At 30.6% G+C, this 12,467-nt stretch overlaps 1 protein-coding gene across 1 annotated transcript in view; it reads left to right on the top strand.

Annotated features, from left to right (window-relative positions):
* Window positions 1-12,467, top strand: part of LOC142331996 (alpha-N-acetylgalactosaminidase-like) — a 162,085-nt gene that overhangs the window by 71,127 nt on the left and 78,491 nt on the right. The gene's annotated exons all lie outside the window — the stretch shown is intronic.

Raw genomic sequence — 12,467 nt, 5'->3', positions numbered from 1 at the left:
CCGCTGTGTTAGTACTTTATATAATCCATATAAATAAAAATGTAAATGTTTGTTCAAAATCATAAATCTCCGAAAGTTCTTCACCGATTGCTTTAAAATTTTGACACAACGTTGCATTCGAATACACGCGTGTTTTTATATACCTACTATTTATATACCTAAGATGTCACACCTGTGAAAAGTAAAAACATGTTTTTTTTTTTAAAAATAGCGCTATCTGTTGGAAGTAAAAGCAACACACGCTATACCAAATATTTTCCGATTCAATTTCAATGTTTCCGATATGTGTTTCACTATAGACTAAAAAACTACTGGACAGATTTACGCGCGAGGAAAAGGGAAAAAGGGAAAACTCGAAAAAGGGAAGAAGGGAAAATGGAAAAAAGAAAACAAACGAAAATGGGGAACAAGAAAAACGAGAAAAGGAAATGGAAAGGGTAAAGGAAAAAATAAAGGAGGAAAGGAAATAAGGGAAAGAGAAATGGGATAAGGAAAGGGAAATGGAGAAAGATGGAAACAGAAAAGGGCGAGAGAAAAAATCGTCGAGAAATGGAAAAAATCCCATACCCAATTTTTTGTCTTGTTATAGTACTTTCCACCTTGCAACACAGCTCTAGCAGTGGTTTTTATATTTTTTAGCTCCACGACCCCCAAGAATAAAAGAAGTACATACTGAACATCTCATGACCCTCCAGTATCAACCCAATGAAACGTAGATAAAACCTTTTAGCTGCGTTGAGTATGAACATGCCTGTATGAAATGCTCCTTGTTATTTAGTGTCTGCTTGCACAATAGTCGCTGTGAGAGCGTCATGTTCGAAAGATTTACTCACAATCTGAATTATTATGATGACCTATATTAATATTAAATTATTATATTAACACGAAAACAAATGTTGTTCTAATTTATCAATTATGTGATTATGATTTTTATTTAAGATTATACATTCATAAATAGTATAAAAAATATGTATAAATTAAACATTTTAATTTACTAAACATCAATCAATATATTAATATTTATGAGCGTTAAACAGTGTTAGCTTACTTTTATATCTTGAATAGTAGTTGCAATGTAACCTAAATATGTAAATTAAATAAAACAAAAAATCACGATAACAATTTACCGGTCGATTAAAATTACAAGTTTTAACCCACCGGGTTGGTCTAAAATCAGTCGTCGTAAAAAGGTATTTTCGAAGTAGAGAGTTCTCAGCGTTACTCCTAATAAAGGTATTGCTTTTATATTAATTTAAATACTAGATCATAATTACCGGTGTTCTTTAATAGTTGGGTCTCAATTAACCACACTTCTCAGAAATAGTCGACATTTACCTTTTTGTTTACCTCTGTGAATTACCGTTCAGGTATTACATCAGTGGATGAATGAGGATGAGTGTAAATGAAGTGTAGTCTTGTACAGTCTCAGTTCGACCATTCCTGAGATGTGTGGTTAATTGAAACACAACCACCAAGGAACATACCGTTATCCACGATCTAGTATTCAAATCCGTATAAAAGTAACTGCCTTTACTAGGACTTGAACGCTGAAACTCCCGACCTCCAAATCAGCTGATTTGGGAAGACGCGTCCACCAGTAGAAGAACCCGGTGGTTTAAGAAATGGTCGACCTAAGTTTGTTCAAGAATACATATTTACCGGTATAATTAATTACACAAATAAGTCGCTAATGACTTTAACTGTATAATTAAAAGTAATATGAAAAAAAATTAATAAAATATTGTAAAAGTGATTTACTAATCTTACAAAGTAACATAAAAAATAACTGATATTTGTAAAATCGTAAATCTTCAATGTAAAACTACATTTATAATAAAAAAATACTACATCTCTGGTATAAAATAATATAAAAAAAGAGAAATGGTTGTTGGGATGCAAGAGCATTCAGTCGGAAAAAAAGGGCGCATGATGAGTTAAGAGTGGTTATAAAAACAACATGTTGTGGTAGACTACTGTTGTAAGGTCGGCGTAAATAGACAACAATAAATAACCTTTTTCTTTATGAAATACGTCAATCAGTTTTAGTAAATAACGGGAGTCATTGTAGGTTGGATAGCGAGTAGTCATAAATTAGACGTCTATGTTTTTTTTTTTTTTTTAACTATCGACAATAATATTGGTTTTGTAACAAAAATTTTTTTTTTAAAAAACAAGAATATTTTAAACGGTTGCTTATTAAAAATAGTAACGAAAGAATACATTTCAATAACTCATATACAAAAATACTGTGCTGCGTTATTCGGAAATGGTTTTATTGTCTATTTTGATAGAGTTAGATATTATTATTATAATTTTTTTTAAATGAATAAAAATCTTTATTTTTTTAAAAAGCAAAGATTTTTAAATAAGATGGTATAAATTAGAATTTTTAACTAAATATTAGTCTACATTATTCATATTTATGGGAGCGAATAAAGATACCTGGTTTAAATATCATATTGTATTCTGAGATTTCTAAGGAACTCTCAAAATATAATATTGAATTTCAGATGAAAATTTACTTAGACGTAATATATATTTTAAAATGATTAACGGTTTCATTAAGAAATATCAAATCAAAACAGAACGATTTGATTTTTTGACAAACAAAATTAACTTTATCATCCTATCAGAGTTTACCTTCTAAAAACACACCCAAATATTTTATACGATGAATAAAAAATAGAAACGCTACCGTTATCATTAACGATAAAAATATTTATTCAAATTAACAATATCAAGTTTACTTAAATGGAACAGTAAAATTGTTTTATTCATATTTAAAGTTTAATAATTAATCTTTATTCACTGAATGATTTTTAGGTAGATTTTATAAGAAAGCTACCTATTATAATGGGTACCACGATTCGACTTCCGGAAAATTTCGACATATCTTCGCCTTTTACATCCCCCAGACCCCAAAACAACTGTCATTTCAAAATTTGTATACATATATATTTCAGTTTCTTGTGGACACGATAACTGCCGTAATTTTGAGCCAATCACTTTCAAATTGTTTCTTAAAAATAACTCGTCCCAAAATCTCGGTCGAGTTCGTTAACGACCAAAATCGGATCATGCGGGTGGAAATGGGGGAGGTTTTTCGAAAAAACAAAATATCGCTATAACTTTCTTATTAAATAAAATATCGAATTCGTTTAAATTTCTTACTATTTTTTTGAATAAGAACCTAAAACATATAAAAAACCTTTGATATCACCAACCATTGACCCAGGGCGTGGAAAAAATTGGGTTTCGAAGACAAACATTCATACCTCCCATAATACGCACAGTATCGAGTCCGTTTAAAGTGGTCGTTAGTTCTCTAAACATTACCTAAAACGTTTGTTTGAAAATGCTTTTGATTTGATCAACGGTTACGGCAAGGAATGACCAAAATGTTGCTGGAATTGTAAGAAGATGGGCTTGTCATATGCTTGACATGTAAAACTTTTTTCACATGCAATGATTATCGTATTCAGTAAATTTGAAGTTTTTCTTAACTTTAAGGTGGAAATCCTTTTTATCCCCTAGTTACCACAGGTGAAATCTACCTTTGCCTTCCGGCGTGCCGAAAGAGATTTTTTAACTTATAATTTTTTAATGAACGTAAATAATTATCTTTCGATTTATTTACCGTTGTTATCATACCTGAAAAAATGAATGGTCTGAAACTGTAGTTGGGAAAAAATTAAGAAGGATTATGTCGTTCGAGAAGAAAATCTAAATATTAAAAACTCTGATGTGGACACACATGACTTCCTTGTACGCCTAGTAAATTACATATACACATTTTTTTTTTTTTAAATGAAAAGTAGATAACATTTTATTTTATTAATAACTACAGATAATTTGTCATATTTTTTTTATTGTTATTACAGAATATTATTTATTGTGAAATTTTTTTACAATTAGAGGTTAATAATTATTAATAAATAAATATATTTAAATTAAAAAAAGGAGATTAAGTCGGATTTGAAATCTAAATATTTCATTAAAAAACATTTTATTTGGCTATAACTCTGGAACCAATGATAATAAGTACCACTTATGAAATTTCATTGAAAATCTCTCAATGATGGCTTATTACTGCAGTTAAGAAAACATCCAAAATTCAAATATTTTTGATTCTGGCCTTTTTTGGATACTTTTGGTTAATAAAATGCAATCAAAAGGAGAGGTGCCCAACTAGATGTAACAACTGTCCTAAATCCAAAATTTCAATTTTCAACATCCTACGGCTAATCGTTTTTCAGATATGCGAGATATGTACGTACGTGCACACGTCACGCCGATAGTCAAAATGGGTATTTCCGTTGAAATCTGAAATATTTAGCGATCACAATACTTTCTTCACTTCGTAGAAATAAAAAAAACAAAAAAAAATCAAGGGTAATATTTTGTACCTGTTATTACAGGTAAATACATTATTATTTTTTCTTTATGTATTTATTTATTTATCCCTTTATATCTACCGATGAAGAATGAAAACATGCTTAAGATTTTTTATTTCTTCATAATTTATTGTTAGAATTAAACAAAAACAAAAGAATAACAGATGAACTTTTAAAAACGATTATACTAGTCGCTACTTTCAATTTATCATTAAGACAATAAAAAGAATTTAATAAAATCATTAATCGATTATCGTGTAATGCTCAAGACGATAAAAAGGAGAGAAACAAAATCACGATTACGGACTTAAATTGCTTTAATCTTAAAAAAAAAATAAAAGTATAACTTGGAAAAAAAACGTATTCTAAGCAATACGTAGACATGAATTATTTAATAATACATATAATTCAGTATATTATGAGTACGCATTTTTCTTTAACTTAATAAAAGTATAATTATTCGATTAAAACTGCCAAAAAAATATTTATTTTTTATATTGAAAAAAAAATTATAAAATTATTTTACTTATTATTACTATTATAATTATATTAAAATTAAACCAACCAACCGTAAGAATTTAAAAATTATTCAAACAATAAAAAATAATATACATATAGTCAATTATAAGGTCACGTTTAGTTTGTTAGTTGACAGGGTCAAGGTCGTTAAGAATTTCTTTCATGATCACGTAAATTATTATTTTAAACGAAATCATGATTGAACCACCCACACTATTACATAATTTATAATAATATGAAGAAGGGAAATCATTTGAAAATATCGTGGGAATATATGAGAAATTATACATTAATATTTCAGGATGATTGTATACAGTTTCGAATTAAAATAATGATATTGTAATACACCATTGTAAAAAAAAAGAAAAAATAACAAAGGGTTAATTAAGGATAATAAACACTGATATGGTATAATACATATGTTTTAATAAGAGAATGTCCAACAATAATATTTCATTTAAAAATGAACAAATATTTTTTAATTTATGCGAAGTAATAAAACGTTAAAAATTTAACAAATAAAATTATTTTGAATTCACATTCCATCTCGCGATTTCATACGCGCTACTTGTGTATAGAACTTCAAAAATTGCAAATAGTTTTTAGTAATTATTTATGGATTTTTGCTCTCAGAGTTATCGCTATTTATAACCTACCGGATAAAACAGATTAATTTGGATTACTAATAACTTTTCAGTTAGTTCTTAAATACTTAAATAATCGTCATTCCCTTTAATTTGATTATAAAACTAATTTATTTTTTAGGTGTATAATAATACAAAATGATCTTTTGTAGACAGCGACATTATCCTTAGTGTATATTTCTGAAGAAGTCGATATTGATATTGACATTGACAATAATCGATAAAAAAAAATTACATTAAATTTATTAAAAGAAGTTTTAGATTATTTATTTATATATTTATGATTTATATAGTAGTAAGATTGGTGAAGCTTGAATTTCGAACAAATATTCCGGTGGTTATAAGAAAATTACAGTTAAAATTTTGTAATGATTAGTTCAGTAGTTCTCGCGATTATGGGGAACAAACGAGAAAGACATCTATATACAGAGTGTCCCATATAAAACGCAACCCATCAATCACTCCAAGAAATTTCAAAAGTCAAGCTTATTCCCCTACTCGTTACTGAAATGGACTCGTCCAACATCTGAACATCGCGGCGACGCAGTAGAACACTACCGATAGTAACAACAATGCAATCATAACGTTCAGCGTATTGCTAGAGACAAGATGATGTTTTCGCTAGATGAACGTGTTTTCATTGTCGAGTCGTACTTCAGTACGAAATCAGCGGTTGCAGTGCAAGATTTGTTTCGCCATAAGTACCCAGATAAATCGGCTCCTAACAAAACATCAGTATTAACGTTAGTCGCAAAGTTTAGAGAGAATGGTTCTGTTAATAACAAGAAACACAAAAGATCTGCGTCAGTGTTGAATACAGATACAGTCGCTGAAATCAAAGACCGATTACTCGCCTCGCCAAATAAATCGATCAGACGTTTGTCTGCTGAAATTAATTTGTCTAAATCAACCGTTCATCAGGCGACCAAACGATTCCAATTACGACTTTATCGCATTCAAACGGTTCATCGACTTCTTGAGTCCGACGAAGAAAAACGGCTACAATATTGTCAACGGTTCCGTCGATTTCAGCGTGAGGGAATTAACGTTACGGATTCGTTATTTTTCACAGATGAAGCACGGTTTCATTTGGACGGCTACGTAAACAACCAAAACAGTAGAATTTGGAGCGCTGAAAATCCACACGTTTATCACGAAAAACAATTACACCCGCAGAAGTCAGGCGTGTGGTGCGCGATATCGCGGAAGAAAATAATCGGTCCTATTTTTTTCGAGTACACCATTAATGCAGAATGATATCAGGATATTTTATTTCAGTTCATCGCACTCTTGGAAGAGGAAGACAGACACTGCTGCCTACAACATGACGGTGCGACATCGCACTACGCAGGTTCAACTTCTGATTTCGTCGAGGAATTCTTCTTTGGTAATCGTGTTATCGGTCGAGGCTTGTGGCTACCAAGATCTCAAGATTTGACTACGGCGGATTTTTTTCTACGGGGTTACCTCAAAGAAAATGCCTACAGCAACAAACCACGACACTTTAACGATTGAAAGTCAATATTGAACAAGCTGTATTAAATACCCAGCCACAAACTTTGAAAAAAGTTGCAAGAAACGCTGTAAAACGAATTGAAGCTACTCTAAATGTAAGGTAATGGATGGTAATAATAAAAATTACATTTACATTTACACATGCCCTTTTATTATTTCAATACCTACCAATATAAGGTTGGATTGCGTTTTATATGGGACACCCTGTAGTAGTGATATATATATATATATATATATATATATATATAGATTATATTTATGGAAAAATATTTTCTAGTTTGTTTTTATTTTAAATAAAAAGGTGGTATTAAAAAAATCCAAAATTGAATATGACTTGTATGTATACAAAAAGATTTACGTAAACGTCAACTGAAAAAAAAGAACTTTTTATGCCTGGATACGTTAATATCAGTTTCTTAAAATTATAACTAATTCGTTTTTTCGAGAGAAAAAATTATTACACACACACACTTGCGCGTGCGCACACGCACTTTTAAGTTTTTACAATGAATGAGATAAATTTTGTGAATGTGCGAAAAATGATTGTTCGCACATTGTTTTGGTATATCTTCCTCGTTTTTCACTGCCAACAATAACATTGAAATTAATGAATTCGCTTGAACAGTAAGAGTTGTTTCCCATACTTTAACCAGAATTTCTGGATTAATGGAACCAATAACCGCTTCAAATCAGGCAAATCAGTAAGTATCGAAGGCACATATACAGAATCCTTTATAAAACCCCAAAGGAAAAATCACATTGGGCCAGATAAGGTGACCCTGAAGACCACTGAAAACTGGTTTTATCACTGGGTCCACGTCGACCGATCCAGCGGTCCGAGAAAACGTCATTCAACCGATTCTATACAAAGTTATGTCAGTGAGAAGGTGCATAATTTTAGTGAAAAATAGAATTCTCTTGTTCACCTTGCAATTGAACAAAAAAACAATATATCCGAATAAATAAGTCCTGTTACGCTTGCTTTTTGAAAAAGAACAGCCCGTAAACTTTGCTTAGCATATCGCAAAAAAAACGTTAAAATCTGGGGAATCTCTTTCACAGTGTAAGAGTTCTGGGGATTTTCTGGCCCCTAAATAGGAATATTATACTTTTTAAATTTTCCAGTAAGATATAATGTTGACTAATCAATAAACATCTTCATGCTGCAATATTTTGATCGTATATCGGGAAGCAGAGCGAACTCGGCAGACTTAATATCCTGCAACAACTGCAAACGGTTTTGACGCATTTATAAGCGTTTATTAAAACATTACTCTCTTCTCTGGCACCACTAGTTCGCGACCGGTCACCGACAAAATATTTTAGGAACACACAGGAAAGACTCCATGACACGTTCAAAAGTTTCGTGAAATACCGACAGTCTCTCGTACGCTATCGACGACTGTTATTGTCACTCGGAGGATAAAGATTAAATTTTTTATGAAATGAACGATGAACTGGGATTACAGATTCACGATTAACAAACTGAAAAATACATTCCGTTCAGGGGTCCCCATCTTTGCTAAAGGCTTTGTCAAGCGGAAAGTTAAGGAATCAATGTACGGCTGCGCTAAACCAGTCCTTTTTTCTCTCTTTGATTCTAGTTTTATATCATCAAACATTGTAGACTTCACTCAAGAGATATTACAATTTTAACAAATTAAAATTCCAATATTCTTTCATGAATTATTATTAAAAATTAATTTAGAAATTTTTTAGTGAATTCTTGTACAACATTGTCAAAACGTTTTTGTTGTTTTTATTTTTTAATGAAAATCAATTTCAGGAATTTTATGGATTATTTAAAATTCACTCAAAGTTTCGAGTCCAATGCTCGAAAAATTTCGAGACCAAACTGTTGCTTTGAAGAAATTACAAATATATATTTTTTTTATCAATTGAACAAACCAATTATTATTTATTAGTAACACTATTTGCAGGGCGTGCCTAGGGCACGCCTCCGCAGCTAGGCCCTCCGGGCGGCGTTTCGGAATGTTATTATTACGTGTCCAAAACTGATTACCTCTTGTGTAAAAATGTTATTTTGAATGATGAAGATTGATCAAGGAAAAGCTAAAAAAGGGTTCGCCATTGTTCAGTTAAGCACCCTTCCTCGCCGGCCTCTTTGGCGCGAGTGGTAGCTTCTCGGCCTTTCATCCGGAGGTCCAGGGTTCGAATCCCGGTCAGGCATGGCATTTTCACACGCGCTACAAATCATACGTAATATCCTCTGAAGCAATACCTAACGGTGGCTCCGGAGGTTAAACAAAAAAAAAGCATCCTTCGTCATTAGGAAATAAGTTATCTACTAAATAGATAATCGATAGTATTTTCAGTATCGATTTATTTGTATGGAAAATAATTGCGTTTTCAGATATTCTACGATATTGAATGAATGAAATACGGTAGTAAAATTTATTAATTTATTTTATAATTATTATTCCTGTTATTTATTGTTTATAAACCTTTAAGAAAAGATCTTATAATTTTTTGACGGGCAGTACGTTCAAACATGTAAGCATATTATTTTTTTTTGCTCTTATATGTTGGTATTTCTTCTTCTTACTTATTGTTTATAAACACTCAAAATCATTTTTAGAGAAAGTTTAGAAAAACAAATCATGTTTTTTTTGACGGGCAGTATGTTCGATCATGTAAGCATGTTCTCAGCTAAGGGGGACGTACACACACACAAATGCCCTTTACTAGGGTAGGATTATCACAAGGATGAGGATAATGAACACAGTGGGGGTTCACGGGGCGGAGTAGTCCACTGACCGGCTACTATGATATAATGCACGTATATTTTTTTTACAGATTGACCTAATAAATAAATAATCTACTAAATTTTTAATTTAATATTTCTAGTTTTTTTATAAGCAAAGAAATAAAAAATGGTATGTATGTATTTAAGTCAATTAATATCACGCTTGAGGGCGCAAACGTGGTAGTGCGTTCAAAAAAACAGTATATATATATATATATATATATATATATATATATATATGTACGCGGACAATAGATTCAATGTATAAAATTGAAAGAGAACTCCTCATAAAACATAATGAAAAAATTACAAGAAACATACAATAGAGACGCAAGTTGTTATTAAAAACTTTTTTTCTGAAACGTGTGCACGTATAAATACACACATACACACTCCTGTAACTAATGGATAATACTTAATTTTCTATATTGTTACGTAACAAAAGAAAGTTCTTTTGTTATAAAAAAAAAAAAAAACTTATAATCCACGTACAATACAAATTAATGTAAACAATAATTTTATTATACATAATTTAATTTCATTAATTTTAGTTTGAAGTTTTTTTTTAAAAATTGATGATAGTTTATATTTGAATTCAATTTAGCTGTGCTAAATTTACAATTATAATTTTCATAAAATATAAAAATTTATTATACATTTTTAATAATGAAAATAATATGAGAAATAATATTAATTAAAAATAATATTTAATGCTTAAAAACCCTAAGAAAATAAATTGACATTGCATAATATTTCTCTTTATTACGTTAATATATATATATTCTTTAAATATATTTCTTTTAATTTCTATATTTTGATTTTTTAACAAATTATTAATTTAATCTTAACTTCCCAAAATGAATTATTAAAAATCTGATGTGAACACCATTTGACTTTCTTGTACGCCTATTAAATTACACGTACTCAATTTTTTAGTCCCCAACAGAACAAAGTCCACCGTTGATGGCAACCCTCCATTCGCCCCACCTCCCACCACTAACCATACTCCCCGGAAAACAGACATCATTCAAAACAACGCGAACAAGCCTCTCTCTGCCGCACAATCAGCGGCGCTCACCATCCGAAACTCCAATACGGTTGGGATTTTATTCGGATTTGCAACCTTTTTTTTCTTTCTCTGTTTTAGCCTCCGGAATCACCGTAAGGTATTAACGTCAGAGGATGAATTAGGATGATATGTATGAATGTAAATAAAGTGAAATCTTGTACAGTCTCAGGTCGACTATTCCTGAGATGTGTGGTTAATTGAAACCCAACCACCAAAGAACACCGGTATCTACGTTCTAGTATTCAAATCCGTACAAATGTAACTAGGATTTGAAAACTAGATCGTAGATATCGCTGTTCTCTGGTGATTGGGTATCAATTAATCACACATCTCAGGAATGGTCGGCCTGAGTTTCTTCAAAACTTACAGGTTTACGGGTAAATTTACACTAAACTGATAAGTCACTGACTTTTAATTGTTGATGCGATTATAAATATATATATATATATACACACACACACAAACACATACACACACAGAATGCTTCTAAAATGGTGGGCTGGGTATACTTTTTCGGATTCTATTTGTAAAACTAAACAAAAAATATCCTTTAAAAAAATGGGATTTTTCCTTCATTCTTCCCCTCACCGCCAAGTTGTTATTTTTATATAAAAATATATATCTCAAGATCGGATATAGAGAAATCACATTAATATTTGGTGAGCGTCTTTGTAATAAAGTTTTAAAATTAGCAAAAAGTTCAGGACTTAAATATCTTCGCAAATTACAAAATGGCGGCCATGTTTATTTTTCAATCCGTTATATCTCCATATATACTAGTTTTAACAAAATATTAAGCCTTTTGTTTTGAACAAAATGACCATATTATTTTTTTTTAAACTGGTTAACAAATAGTCGAATTATGGGAGAAAATTGATGTAATTTTTATGTCACAAATATTAGGTCTATTATTGAGAGAAAATTATTACTTAATTTGAAATAATTTACAATACTAGAATTAACAATAAATAAAAACAATTAATATTTAATCGAATTGAACGTAAAGTGGTGGACATGAAAACAGACACAAAATTACATCAATTTTCTCCCATAACTTGGCTATTTGTTAACCGATTTAAAAAAATAAAATACCACTTCGTTCAAAATAAAAGACTTAATATTTTAGCAATATACATTTTGATAAAACTTATATTTATGAAGATATACCGGACTGAAAAATAAACATGGCCGCCATTTTGTAATTTGCGAAGATATTTAAGTCCTCATTTTTTGCTAATTTTAAAACTTTATTACAAAGACGCTCACCAAATATTAATATGATTCCTCTATCCAAAGTTGAGATATATATTTTTATATAAAAATAAAAAATGATGGACAGGGGGAGAACGAAGTAGAAATTGCGCCATTTTTGCTAAGAATATTTTTTGTTTAGTTTTACAAATAGAATCCGAAAAAGTATAGTCCACCATTTTAAGAAACATCCCCTCTCTCTCTCACTCTCTCTATCTCTCTCTGTGTGTGTGTGTGTGTGTGTGTGTGCATGTGCGCGCGCGCGTGTGTGTATAAAAGCATTATTTTAATTATCAGCAACTGTCATA

This window comes from Lycorma delicatula, chromosome 11, assembly GCF_047948215.1.
Source record: "Lycorma delicatula isolate Av1 chromosome 11, ASM4794821v1, whole genome shotgun sequence".
NCBI lineage: Eukaryota > Metazoa > Arthropoda > Insecta > Hemiptera > Fulgoridae > Lycorma > Lycorma delicatula.
Note: the sequence above shows the minus strand (reverse complement) of the source record. Positions and strands in the feature narration are given on the sequence as shown.